The sequence below is a fragment of the Sycon ciliatum genome, chromosome 10 (genome assembly GCF_964019385.1).
Source record: "Sycon ciliatum chromosome 10, ocSycCili1.1, whole genome shotgun sequence".
NCBI lineage: Eukaryota > Metazoa > Porifera > Calcarea > Leucosolenida > Sycettidae > Sycon > Sycon ciliatum.
Window position 1 is genome coordinate 16676818 of NC_088652.1, and position 15418 is coordinate 16692235.

General features: G+C 43.2%; 1 protein-coding gene across 1 annotated transcript in view; it reads right to left on the reverse strand.

Moving 5' to 3' along the window:
- The window catches only part of LOC135825833 (uncharacterized), a 109134-nt gene that overhangs the window by 2836 nt on the left and 90880 nt on the right, over positions 1-15418 (reverse strand). The window lies entirely within an intron of this gene.

Genomic DNA, 15418 nt, shown 5'->3' on the forward strand with positions numbered 1-15418 from the left:
CTTCTCACCCCTCTTTTTTTCTTCCGTCTTCGCTACCTTGTTTATTGAGAAGAAATTCCCGTTTGGATTTTGCGAAGTAAAACAAAGTAATAAAAAAAACCAAAAACACTATCATAGTATCTGCTTGATTAGTTCAGAAGAACTTGGAAAGGGTGCTACCAAGAGTCCATAACCCGGGTTATGGACTCTTGGTGCTTGATGCTCAGACCAGCCAATTCAGCTAACGTATTGTATTCTATTGTATCTTATTTTATTTTTTACTTGGGCATTCCCAACAGACCCTTAGGTCTTCTTACAGGGTGCTCAAGATGAATGAATGCGTTCAGTTGCTGGGGAAATGAATTGGCGATATGATTGTAGTGCGAAGGGATTCGGGCTCCAGAGCCCGCACATGCGATAAAGGGAAGCATATCGCACGAACGTCGAAGATTTTTTCATGCCTCTTTGATCTTGTACGGGCAAAATTAATAAATCGATACAATCATGTCATGAAAATACAAAAGATGACCGAATTCGCGAAGGTGACACTATACTCGTACCCGCGTACCCGTACCGTGATGGCGGGGGCACGCATCCAGTGAACCTGCAGCTGCAGTGATCAGTAGTGATGCTACCGAGCTGACAGACGTATCTATTATTGCACGATTAAAGAGGTTAATAATAGCAATGAAAAGTATGAATGCCGCAGACATCACCACGCAACATGACAATTTGTTCAAGGTTTGGTTTTGTGTGTTTCCAAAATCGATTTTCACGTTCCGATCATCAGTGGAAATACGGAACTAAAGAGATCAAGGGAAAAACAAAGGTTAAAAATCCAAAGAAGTGTGACACATGACGGGTAACTTGTGGTAAGTTTTACAAAAAGTGAGAACTAAAATAAAGAGTAAGTGTGACAAACGGGCATGAACAGTGCAGAAACAACTCATGAACACGGGGTGCAAACTCACGAAAATAACCTAAGTGCTAAAACATGTTCTTTTTGCTTACACAAATCGGGCTTATGCGTACGAATACAAACAGCTTCAAGGACCTTCAACTGCTGGACATAACGGGCACGACACAGTACAGAGAAGTGGGAATCATCATACACACTCAAACAATCGGGACGAGATAACAAATGCAAATACACAGCTGACTTCTTACGAATTTCACCCTCATCAGCTCCATCACCCTCCCTGCCACCTGACTCCTCCTCGTCCGTTTTATCACCATCACCACCAGCCGTCTCACCGTCATCCGCCTCGTCTTCATCCGCCGCCTCGTCATCACCCGCCTCGTCGTCATCTGTATCCTCGCCGTCATCCGCCTCGTCGTCATCTGTATTCTCGTCATCCGCCGCATCATCACCCAACTCATATTCACCACCAGTCAGTCGTCTGATACCATCCATGTTCTCCTTCCTACGTCTGTCCCGTGTCACTGTCCTTACCTCATCTACGTCCCGAGATTGTGTTCCGTTTTGCCCCCGGCTTCCGGTCTCCTTCGATGCTCCGCGTGGGCCTTGGCCATTCCTAGCATATATTTCGGTTGAATAATTGGCGGTCGACCTCCGTGGTCTCTGGACCCACGGATCAAGCGCCGGAGGGTGCTGCGGTGTCCGCACAGCCGGATACTGTGTCAAAGAAATGGGCTCAATGTCTGTGATTGGCGGTACTGTTGTTGTTGCCGACTCCTCCCCAACCCCAGCCACCAACGGCACTGGTGGTGGCTCCGGTGGCGGCAAGGGCAACGGTGGAGAAGGCACATTCGGTTGGCTTAGTGATCCACCACTCTTCCTCTGCACCGTGTGTTCGACTTGCTCTGGTTGTGTCGGTGGTAGAGGGCGCGGGTTCTTGCGTGGTCTTCCCCGCTTCGGGCGCTTCGCTTTTGCTGCGTCCGGCAGCATGTGAAGTGGTACATGCTGCTTGATACGTGCGCTCAGGTGTTGAAGGGTCCTACCAACGTACCGGCTATCACAATTCCGGCACTCAAATTGGTAGACCAAGTGGCTCAATAGGTGGGATGGTAGGACATCCTTCCTCACCGTGAACGCACGTATCGTAGTGAACACAGGGATGAAGTGCGCCGCAAAGTATGTTTGTGTAACTAGCGTTTTGATTGTGCGGCACAATGTCTGTGATGCCTCTCCTTTCCAAGGTAAGGAAAGGTAGACTGGGCAACGACTTGGACCAATGATGACGACCTTTGGTTTTGATGCTGATTTTAGTAGCTTGTTTAGCAGTTCCTCCGGGTAACCATTTTTGAGAAACACAGATTTCAGAAAACCTAGCTCATCCTTGAGTCGAGAGGGGGAACAGATTCGCCGCGCTCTATCCACCAGATTCTTCACCAGGTTGACCTTATACAGGTACGAACAATACGAGTCAAACACGATATATTGTCCGGTAAATGTTGGCTTCCTGTATATTGACGTTACAATTTCATCGTTTGACTTCTCCACACGCACATCTAGAAAGGACAAGGTGTTGTTCTGTTCATGCTCAACCGTGAATTTCAGAGAGGGATGTAAGTTATTCAATCGGTCCAAGAAGGCGTCACACTGTTGTACTGAATCAAAATATGTGAACGAGTCGTCGACAAAACGAACGTAAAACTCCGGCCACAGTGACGGGTCCACAAGAGATTCGCAGTAGCCAACAAATATATTTGCCAACACTGGACCTAATGGTGATCCCATGGCTACCCCATCCACCTGCCTATACATCACGTTATCAAATGAAAACTCAACGCCCGTAGTAACAAGAGACATCAGTGTACGGAAGGAGGATTCAGGCAGCCATGGCGTGTCAACAGAGTTATTGTGATAGAGAACATCCGCACAAATATCTATGGTCTGTTCCAACGGTCCTTGAAGCTGTTTGTATTCGTACGCATAAGCCCGATTTGTGTAAGCAAAAAGAACATGTTTTAGCACTTAGGTTATTTTCGTGAGTTTGCACCCCGTGTTCATGAGTTGTTTCTGCACTGTTCATGCCCGTTTGTCACACTTACTCTTTATTTTAGTTCTCACTTTTTGTAAAACTTACCACAAGTTACCCGTCATGTGTCACACTTCTTTGGATTTTTAACCTTTGTTTTTCCCTTGATCTCTTTAGTTCCGTATTTCCACTGATGATCGGAACGTGAAAATCGATTTTGGAAACACACAAAACCAAACCTTGAACAAATTGTCATGTTGCGTGGTGATGTCTGCGGCATTCATACTTTTCATTGCTATTATTAAACTTTTATCTCCACGTAGATTATTTGATTAAAGAGGTCATTGAAATATAGAACGAGTAAAAGACCGAGGTCCCCCGAGGTCTTTTACGAGGTCTATATTTCATAATGACCGATTATGAGGGCAATAATAGATTTATCACGACAATGCATACCTAAAACTGTTTTTGCTTTGCTATAGGAAGAAAGGAATACTATTGTAATAGTATAATAGTATGTACATATGCCGTTTACATTGGACATTACTTCTGTGTAAACCGAAGTTTTCAGTTGTCTCTTGTAGTATGTTCCCCAAGTTCTTTGACTGAGAATCCGACAGTTTGGGTTCAAATCCCAGCATTTGGCTTCAGATTTTTCTTCTTTCAGTTCTGATTTTTTTCTAAGTTGAGGAAAAAGTTCTATTAAAGTCCTCGGGCTAAGTGGTCAATAATAAGTGGTCAATATAAGCAGTCAATATATGCTGATATTTGACCGCTTATAGGCGATTCACACGACAGGCAAATCCACATTTGCCAAGTGCCCGCAGGAAGTGAAACGTGAGGCCGCAGTTCACACGGCCGCGGGTGGCGGCCAGAGCTCCCGCGAGTATCCGGTGAGGATACGGCGTTACTGTGGTGATTTGGAATGAGTACCCAAAAACAAAGGCCAAACAACCAGGGTTCAAGACTACCGTACCATAGTACGACCTCACAGCCTCATAACTGTAAAAGTGCCCGCAGATGAGTGCATCCGCGGGCAAAAAGGCCATGGACACTTTTGATTCCCGCGGGCAAATTTTGGTCACCCGCAGGAATATCTCCATGGTGACTTTCCTGTAAACGTGGATTTGCCTGTCGTGTGAATCGCCTATTAGGCCTCGGTCACACTACGGCAGTTTGAAGCTGGACGCAGCGTCAAGCCGCAGCACTTGACGGAGACGCGGGGTCACACAGTGTTTTGTTTTTTTTTGCAGCTCATGACTGCCGCGGCTTGACGCATTTGTCGACGTCACAAAACCACCAGGAAAACTCAATGACGACACGGATTCCCACGGAAACCGGCCTTTTGCTTATTATACAAAAAAATTGTCGGACAAAGTTTTCGAATTTTTCATTGATTTTTGATTACAAGAAGACGAAAGGTACTATTAGAGAGGTTCTGCTACACGGAACTACGTGCCAAACTCCGTGTCAACTGCAGTGAAGTTTGACACGGATTTTTCGTACGTTGCACCGGTTCTGCTGTACGTAGCATGCTCGAACCATGCACGAACACCCCGCCATATGTACTCTGTACGCTCACTTTTCACACGGAGTCCGGTCCGTGTGAACCGCGCTTCACACGGAAAACGGTATGAAAAAATCCGTATCAAACTAAATCCCGTACCGCGGCGAAGTTTCCATACGTACTTTGGCACGTTATACCGTGTGGCAGAACCTCACTACTATTTGTAGGTCCACGCGTGCACGATCGTTGTTGTTTCTTTCCGAATTTGAAGCCATTTTCAGTTGTAGTGTCATTGATCAGGCAAGAAAAGTCCGCATCGCAGCTGTGTTTCTCCTGACTTCGTCATGGTCATACTGGTTGTCCTTTTTGGGGCTCTTGACGACAACACACCACTCACAAGTCAACAGGCTCCAGTTGGCCGATGACCCACTCAAACAACTGGTCCTTTCTCGACATCATTTTCTTCTCAGAAAACGCCTCGCTCTTCCGCCAAGTTCGGAGCAGAGCAGCCTCGGCCTCGTAGGTCCACGGACTCATCTCGAACAAAAAGAGGGAACAAAACAAACCTTGAACAGACGAGTGTCGAATAACTGCTCAACTCAAGCAAAGTGTCTTGAAACTAATTTAGAAAAGCGATCCTGTCAGCTTTTCTATTATTGTGTTCACATGGCAAGAAAAACGACATCGCTATGCTACGTAAGTTTCTACGTAAGGTGCTCGGTATTTCACTTAGGCTACGTAAGTCTCTACGTAAGGTGCTCGGTATTAGATCTACCAACGGGTGGTAGCCGCGTGCTGTGCACTTGCACGGCTGCAGCCGGCAGATATTGTGTTGCAGTGCAGTCCGTGTTCGGATGTGCATGCGCGAGGAACTTCCTTCTTTGGAACTGCTTCTTGTATGAGCTGTTTCGGATATTTCGTCTCCTGGCCTGGCTTATTTCGTTTCGGCGCTGCTGAGACCTGCTTTCGCGGAATATTACTCAATGAGAGGTGAGTTGACCAGTTCCCTTTGATTCATTTGCTTGTGTTGACTCTTTCATTTACGAAAAGTGTGCTGATTTTGGGCGGAATGCAATAAATAAAGGAAAAGCTGACAGGATCTCTTTTCTAAATTTAGCTTTTCCGCTGCCGAGGCCTCCTTTTACGGAATACTCGATGACAGGTGATCTCTGAGTTGACCAGTTTCCTTCGATTCATTTGCTTATGCTCACCCTTTCATTTATGGAAACGTGTGCTGATTTTATTCGGATTTAGATCCATTTTTATCTCTTTGCCCTTGTCTACAGTGTGCGAAGAACGCGAGTTCACCTTCTTGACGGTAAGGCTCATGTTAGATGTGTTGTCGAAATACTCATATTCATTGTACATTGGTACGTTACAAGTAAGGCACTGGTCAGTGGCATACTATCGTTGGCAGTTCCCAATCTGGAGGGAAAGGTTCAAGGACCCATTGACCGAGTTTGCAAAATAAATTCGCATACGGTATCAGGGAAAATCTCCATTGTGGAGAGGTTCAGTAAACTTGTTTGCTTCATACGAAACAAGCCAATGGGGTGCAGTCTCGTCTCGTGAAGATCTCGTACTTGTGTGATTGGATTTGTTTACTCGAGTCTGGGCTGTTTGATTTAATATTTGTGAGTACCGCCGAGATTGCACTGCCCCAAATAAAGTTTCGCGCCGCCAAAGCAAGAATTACGATCTGCAATCTGTCTGTAGTACCTGCAAGAATGTGCTGTATATGTATCGTACTTTCTCTATTGCTGTTTCAGTTGCCGTCATGTTGCTAAAGAAACGTTCAGTAGAGAGGTTCTGCAAAACGAAAATTCGAACGAAGTTTCTCGACAGTCCTTGCGAAAGTGTGTACGAATTTTTGCACGAACTTTGCGTTCTGCAAATTTTCGTAGTTTGCGCGGGCCAAGTGCACGTACGCCATGACCCGATCTCACAAAAATTTCCTACGACAGTTCATTTCGTGTTCCCTGCAAGTTTCGCGTCCAAAGTTGCGAAAGTTCGTGCGAAGTTTCGCACTTCATGACGTAGAACGAAAGTTTGTACGCATTTTTGTTTTGCAGAACCTCTCTAGTGACTCATTTGTTTCATACGCTGTAGAAGAAATCTATTCGTATGTCTATTGGAGAAATAATTGTATTCACTGGTTATATATATTATATATAAAATAGGTTAAGACAAACTCACAGAACAAAAAAAATTGAATACCCTTGGTGTTCGTCCTAAAGAGGTTCGACTTGATATCATTCATACTCATCAAAAGATGTGTAAGATTTTATTATTTATGGAGTGCCTTGTTTATCTCTCAGTACCTCCAAGCATAGCCTTGCCCCTTTTATCCTCATCAGTGTAGTTGTCTGAATGAGGTGTCGGACTCAGCAATGTATTTGTTTACATTTTAATACATGTTTATTGTTCCTCCTTTGCTGTGTTGTTTTAGAAAATCGTGGACTAACAGTTTGAAGTCATTGAACTACTTCCAAAAGTTATATCGACATCAACAGGATTACGAACTCAGTGCAATATGATGCAGGATGACCTTATCTCGATAACCCATGATTATAAACCATTATAAACACAGAATGAACAAAAACATCTGCGACATGCACCTGGTTACATTTCTCAAATAAATCTGATTGAGGGTGGGGAAATCTGAAATATCTGAAAGGCTAGATAATTTTTATTATTATGACAGTCATGAAATTCTGCTACAGCAACATGCACAGAATGACCTCCGCATAAAAAAAGTATCACCACGGTCCATCACTACTCACATGTTTCCCCGCAGAAGAACATGCTAGCCTAGTGCCATTTTCTGCAAGAAAAGGCTTGCACCTCAATGCGTATAATACGGTATTGATATGATATGAAGGCCATCATTTACATATTGATATAGGGCATTCCATTGATTGGTGACAGAAAAAACAAAAGAAATTATAGCAATAAAAACTGCTTTATGGCAGTTTTCTAAAAAATGTTATTGTGTTCTAGTCCATGGACCCCGTCTAAAAAGTAAGAAATTAACGAAATGTGATAGCCGAAAATTAAAATTTCACACAAAACCTCACAATAATCACACACAGAATGAAAAGCTACATGTAGAAGACCTTTTCCCCTCGTGATCCTCTTTCCTATGCATGCATGACATGCATGTTGCCAATTGTTGGTGCAGTACAAGTTTAGTGTTGAAAGCAGCATTTCAACTGTTGTGATTATTGTGAGGTTTTGTGTGAAATTTTAATTTTCGGCTATCACATTTCGTTAATTTCTTACTTTTTAGACGGGGTCCATGGACTAGAACACAATAACATTTTTTAGAAAACTGCCATAAAGCAGTTTTTATTGCTATAATTTTACTTGAAAGACACTGTTTTTCCGCCAAGCGTCACTCCCATCAGCGGCAACGCAGCCGATTTCCCCACGTCAGACGCAGCAGCGTCTGACGCTCAAACTTCCCGCGTTGCGTCAGTTGCCATGGAAAAGCTCATGATTCTGACGCTGACGCAGCATTTTTGCCGTAGTTAGGCCTCGGTCACACTACGGCAAAAATGCTGCGTCAGCGTCAGAATCATGAGCTTTTCCATGGCAACTGACGCAACGCGGGAAGTTTGAGCGTCAGACGCTGCTGCGTCTGACGTGGGGAAATCGGCTGCGTTTCCGTTGATGGGAGTGACGCTTGGCGGAAAAACAGTGTCTTTCAATTATTAGTTTCAAGACACTTTGCTTAAGTTGAGCAGTTATTCGACATTCGTCTCTTCAAGGTTTGTTTTGTTCCCTCTTTTTGTTTGAGATGAGTCCGTGGACCTACGAGGCCGAGGCTGCTCTGCTCCGAACCTGGCGGAAGCAGTTGTTGTTGCACGATCGTTGTTGTTTCTTTCCGAATTTGAAGCCATTTTCAGTTGTAGTGTCATGGATCAGGCAAGAAAAGTCCGCATCGCAGCTGTGTTTCTCCTGACTTCGTCATACTGGTTGTCCTTTTTGGGGCTCTTGACGACAACACAACACTCACAAGTCAACAGGCTCCAGTTGGCCGATGACCCACTCAAACAACTGGTCCTTTCTCGACATCATTTTCTTCTCAGAAAACGCCTCGCTCTTCCGCCAGGTTCGGAGCAGAGCAGCCTCGGCCTCGTAGGTCCACGGACTCATCTCGAACAAAAAGAGGGAACAAAACAAACCTTGAAGAGACGAATGTCGAATAACTGCTCAACTCAAGCAAAGTGTCTTGAAACTAATTTTACTTGAAAGACACTGTTTTTCCGCCAAGCGTCACTCCCATCAGCGGCAACGCAGCCGATTTCCCCACGTCAGACGCAGCAGCGTCTGACGCTCAAACTTCCCGCGTTGCGTCAGTTGCCATGGAAAAGTTCATGATTCTGACGCTGACGCAGCATTTTTGCCGTAGTGTTACCGAGGCCAAGAGATCACAAGTTTCTGTGGGGTCAATAATAAGAGAGTGATAATCTGTATCCAAGAGTAGATTATAGCAATAAAAACTGCTTTATGGCAGTTTCCTAAAAAAAGTTATTGTGTTCTAGTCCATGGACCCCGTCTAAAAAGTAAGAAATTAACGAAATGTGATAGCCGAAAATTAAAATTTCACACAAAACCTCACAATAATCACAACACTTGAAATGCTGCTTTCAACACTAAACTTGTACTGCACAACAATTGGCAACATGCATGTCATGCATGCATAGGAAAGAGGATCACGAGGGGGAAAGGTCTTATTATTATTATTATTAAATTTTGAATAGGGCAGTCCCACAGGCCTAGGGCCTTTTTACAGGTCTTCTGCATGTAGCTTTTCATTCTGTATGTGATTATTGTGAGGTTTTGTGTGAAATTTTAATTTTCGGCTATCACATTTCGTTAATTTCTTACTTTTTAGACGGGGTCCATGGACTAGAACACAATAACTTTTTTTAGGAAACTGCCATAAAGCAGTTTTTATTGCTATAATTTCTTTTGTTTTTTCTGTCACCAATCAATGGAATGCCCTATATCAATATGTAAATGATGGCCTTCACATCATATCAATTACACCGTATCATACGCATTGATGTGCAAGCCTTGTCTTGCAGAAAATGGCACTAGCATGTTCTTCTGCAGGGATACATGTGAGTAGTGGTGGACCGTGGTGATACTTTTTTTATACGGAGGTCAATCTGTGCATGTTGCTGTAGCAGAATTTCATGACTGTCATAAAATTGTCTTGCCTTTCAGATATTTCAGATTTCCCCACGCTCGATCAGATTTATTTGAGAAATGTAACCAGGTGCGTGTCGCAGATGTTTTTGTTGATTCTGTGTTTGTAATGGTTTATAATCATGGGTTATCGTGATAAGGTCATCCTGCATCATATTGCACTGAAATCGTAATCCTGTTGATGTAACAAGACGGCAACGTCTGTAGGGCCTTCCCTATCAAAATAATAAATTCTACTACTACTACTACGTCGATACAACTTTTGGAAGTACAATGTAGTTCAAAGACTTCAAACTGGTAGTCCACGATTTTCTAAAACAACACAGCAAAGGAGAAACAATAAACATGTATTAAAATGTAAACAAATACATTGCTCAGTCCGACGCCTCGTTCCAACAACTACACTGATCCTGAGGATAAAAGGGGCAAGGCTATGGTTGGAGGTACTGAGAGATAAACAAGGCACTCCATGATAATAAAATCTCACACATCTTTTGGTGAGTATGAATGATATCCAGTCGAACCTCTTTAGGACGAACACCAAGGGACCAATGGTATTTATTCTATGAGTTTGTCTTAACCTATTTTATAACCAGTGAATACAATTATTTCTCCAATAGACATACAAATAGATTTCTTCTACAGCGAAAGATTCTAAGCCACACCAACTCATTGACTCGTCTCGTATGAAACAAATGAGTCACTAGAGAGGTTCTGCAAAACGAAAATGCGTACAAACGTTCGTTCATTGTCATGAAGTGCAAAACTTCGCACGAACTTTCGCAACTTTGGACGCGAAACTTGCAGGGAACGCGAAATGAACTGTCGTAGGTCATTTCGTGAGATCGGGTCATGGCGTACGTGCACTTGGCCCGCGCAAACTACGAAAATGTGCAGAACACAAAGTTCGTGCAAAAATTCGTACACATTTTCGCAAGGACTGTCGCGAAACTTCGTTCGAATTTTCGTTTTGCAGAACCTCTCTACTGAACGTTTCTTTAGCAACATGACGGCAACTGAAACAGCAACAGAGAAAGTACGATACATGTACAGCACATTCTTGCAGGTACTACAAACAGATTGCAGATCGTAATTCTTGCTTTGGCGGCACGAAACTTTATTTGGGGCAGTGCAATCCCGGCGGTACTCACAAATAATAAATCAAAAGCCCAGACTTGAGTAAACAAATCCAATCATACAAGTACGAGATCTTCACGAGACGAGACTGCACCCATTGGCTTGTTTCGTATGAAGCAAACAAGTTTACTGAACCTCTCCACAATGGAGATTTTCCCTGATATGCGAATTTATTTTGCAAACTCGGTCAATGGGTCCTTGAACCTTTCCCTCCAGATTGGGAACTGCCAACGATAGTATGTCACTGACCAGTGCCTTACTTGTCACGTACCAATGTACAATGAATATGAGTATTTCGACAAAAGCCTTACCGTCAAGAAGGTGAACTCGCGTTCTTCGTACACTGTAGACAAGGGCAAAGAGATACAAATGGATCTAAATCCGAATAAAATCAGCACACGTTTCCGTAAATGAAAGGGTGAGCATAAGCAAATGAATCGAAGGAAACCGGTCAACTCATGCTCAGAGATCACCTGTCATCGAGTATTCAGTAAAAGGAGGCCTCGGCAGCGGAAAAGCTAAATTTAGAAAAGAGATCCTGTCAGCTTTTCCATTATTTTATTGCATTCCGCCCAAAATCAGCACACTTTTCGTAAATGAAAGAGTCAACACAAGCAAATGAATCAAAGGGAACTGGTCAACTCACCTGTCATTGAGTAATATTCCGTGAAAAGAGGTCTCAGCAGAGCCGAAGCGAAATAAGCCAGGACACGAAATATCCGAAACAGCTCATGCAAGAAGCAGTTCCAAAGAAGGAAGTTCCTCGCGCATGCACATCCGAAAACGGACTGCACAGCATGCAACACAATGTCTGCCGTGCACGTGCACAGCACGCGGCTACCACCCGTTGGTAGATCTAATACCGAGCACCTTACGTAGAGACTTACGTAGCCTAAGTGAAATACCGAGCACCTTACGTAGAAAGTTACGTAGCATAGCGGTGTCGTTTTTCTTGCCATGTGAACACAATAATAGAAAAGCTGACAGGATCGCTTTTCTAAATAAACAGTTTATTTAGAAAAGCGATCCTGTCAGCTTTTCTATTATTGTGTTCACATGGCAAGAAAAACGACACCGCTATGCTACGTAAGTTTCTACGTAAGGTGCTCGGTATTTCACTTAGGCTACGTAAGTCTCTACGTAAGGTGCTCGGTATTAGATCTACCAACGGGTGGTAGCCGCGTGCGGTGCACGCGCACGGCAGACATTGTGTTGCAGTGCAGTCCGTGTTCGAACGTTCGGATGTGCATGCGCGAGGAACTAACTTCCTTCTTTGGAACTTCTTCTTGTATGAGCTGTTTCGGATATTTCGTCTCCTGGCCTGGCTTATTTCGTTTCGGCGCTGCTGAGACCTCCTTTCGCGGAATATTACTCAATGACAGGTGAGTTGACCAGTTCCCTTTGATTCATTTGCTTGTGTTGACTCTTTCATTTACGAAAAGTGTGCTGATTTTAGGCGGAATGCAATAAAATTAATAATGGAAAAGCTGACAGGATCTCTTTGTTTCCTTCGATTCATTTTGCTTATGCTCACCCTTTCATTCACGGAAACGTGTGCTGATTTTATTCGGATTTAGATCCATTTTTATCTCTTTGCCCTTGTCTATAGTGTGCGAAGAACCGTGCGGCGAGTTCACCTTCTTGACGGTAAGGCTTTTAAGATGTGTTGTCGAAATACTCATATTCATTGTACATTGGTACGTTACAAGTAAGGCACTGGTCAGTGGCATACTATCGTTGGCAGTTCCCAATCTGGAGGGAAAGGTTCAAGGACCCATTGACCGAGTTTGCAAAATAAATTCGCATATCAGGGAAAATCTCCATTGTGGAGAGGATCAGTAATTTGTTTGCTTCATACGAAACAAGCCAATGGGTGCAGTCTCGTCTCGTGAAGATCTTGTACTTGTATGATTGGATTTGTTTACTTGAGTCTGGGCTGTTTGATTTGTGAGTACCACCGAGATTGCACTGCCCCAAATAAAGTTTCGTGCCGCCAAAGCAAGAATTACGATCTGCAATCTGTTTGTAGTACATGTACCTGCAAGAATGTGCTGTACATGTATCGTACTTTCTCTGTTGCTGTTTCAGTTGCCGTCATGTTTCTAAAGAAAGGTTCAGACTCATTTGTTTCATACGAGACGAGTCAATGAGTTGGTCTGGCTTAGAATCTTTCGCTGTAGAAGAAATCTATTCGTATGTCTATTGGAGAAATAATTGTATTCATTAGTTATAAATAGGTTAAGACAAACTCACAGAATAGATACCATCGGTCCCTTGGTGTTCGTCCTAAAGAGGTTCGACTAGTTGTTGGAACGAGGTGTCGGACTCAGCAATGTATTTGTTTACATTTTAATACAGTCATGTTTATTGTTCCTCCTTTGCTGTGTTGTTTTAGAAAATCGTGGACTAACAGTTTGAAGTCATTGAACTACTTCCAAAAGTTGTATCGACATCAACAGGATTACAATTTCAGTGCAATATGATGCAGAATGACCTTATCACGAAAACCCATGATTATAAACCATTATAAACACAGAATCAACAAAAACATCTGCGACACGCACCTGGTTACATTTCTCAAATAAATCTGATCGAGGGTGGGGAAATCTGAAATATCTGAAAGGCAAGACAATTTTATGACAGTCATGAAATTCTGCTACAGCAACATGCACAGAATGACCTCCGTATAAAAAAAGTATCACCACGGTCCACCACTACATACTCACATGGTTCCCCGCAGAAGAACATGCATTATGCCATTTTCTGCAAGAAAAGGCTTGCACATCAATGCGTATAATACGGTATTGATATGTACATAAACCCTTTATGTGCTCTTGATATGATGTGAAGGCCATCATTTAGTTTAAATTTACATATTGAATCGTATTTGTAATATAGGGCATTCCATTGATTGGTGACAGAAAAAACAAAAGAAATTATAGCAATAAAAACTGCTTTATGGCAGTTTTCTAAAAAAGTTATTGTGTTCTAGTCCATGGACCCCGTCTAAAAAGTAAGAAATTAACGAAATGTGATAGCCGAAAATTAAAATTTCACACAAAACCTCACAATAATCACACACAGAATGAAAAGCTACATGTAAAAGACCTTTTCCCCTCGTGATCCTCTTTCCTATGCATGCATAACATGCATGTTGCCAATTGTTGGTGCAGTACTACAAGTGTTGAAAGCAGCATTTCAAGTGTTGTGTCACAGTGATTATTGTGAGGTAAAAATGCTGAGGATCACGAGGGGAAAAGGTCTTTTACAGCAATGCTGCAATAATAAGAGAGTGATAATCTGTATCCAAGAGTAGATAAACAGTTTATCTACTCTTGCTGTATCTGATGATGACTGATGATTCGTTGTACCAAGAGTCCATAACATATGGACTCTTGGTTGTACTGTATGTAATTGTGTTGATTCTTCACAAATGTGTTATTTTGCCCGTATGAGGCTGGGTGAAAAAACTATACCCGTACCACCGTATGTACCCTGGTGGACGCGATCGCGAACGTACGTACGTGTACGTCGTTCTGCTTGAGGGAATGAAAATAGTATGAGGGAAAAATGTCACCACCATCATGACAGGATACCAGGACCGTGGCTAAAGGCCAGAGAGGCTCTAATCACCGAATCTACATGTTCATGTTTAGGTCTGGGTCACGTAGGCATTGGCGGATAATGCTCGAAAAGGTGGCAGATTCTGCTCGGAAAGCAGTGAAATTGGCAGAACCATACAAACCTTAAGGCCCTCATCAGACTACGTACATCCAGTACAAAATCACATAAAACCTAAAAGGCAACATTTTTCCATGCCTGCATTCAGACTACACATTTTACATGCAATATACAGGCAACCTTTGACCCTACGAAATTGCGCAAGGGGCCTGGGATGTGTGAAAGCATTGGACAGTCGTACCCGGGTACAAAGTTCGTACAACTGCCTGGTGAAAGTACGATAAATGCAGGAAAGTTGCCTTGTACAAGGGTCTGAAGAGGGCCTTATGGCGGGCAATTCCTCGAATTCTGCTCCATTTCTTTATCCACATACCAAACATGCATGAAACTTACCAGAAAAAGTACCGAATTCTGCCAATTTTTCTGCCGACATTATCCGCATATGCCTATCTGGGTGGATTCATCCGTGGGACAAATAGAAGATACTTGTAATGCAAATGGCAATGCAGGAAAAAATAGTATTTTTTTGTTTTTATCACATTGCACATACCTACGGAAGAAGGGGAGAGAAAACGAAGACAGAACAAAAAAACGGGCTGGCTGCTTGTCCTGAATTGCCTGTGGCAGTCTATTCCACACTGGCACGATGCAGTATGGGAAAGAGCGCAGAAGGTAGTCAGGAGCTCGTGGCGGGAGATTCAGCTCAAGCTGGTGGGGATGGTGCTGTGCTTGGGCTGCTCGTGTGCGGCGATGACGTGGCGGTATAGCTGCGTTGTAGTGAGGCATTCGAGGCTTGGTCAAGGAGGGAGTACGAAGTGGTATTATAGCAATAAAACTGCTTTATGGCAGTTTTCTAAAAAAAGTTATTGTAGTCCATGGACTCCGTCTGAAAAGTAAGAAATTAACGAAATGTGATAGCCGAAAATTAAAATTTCACACAAAACCTCACAATAAT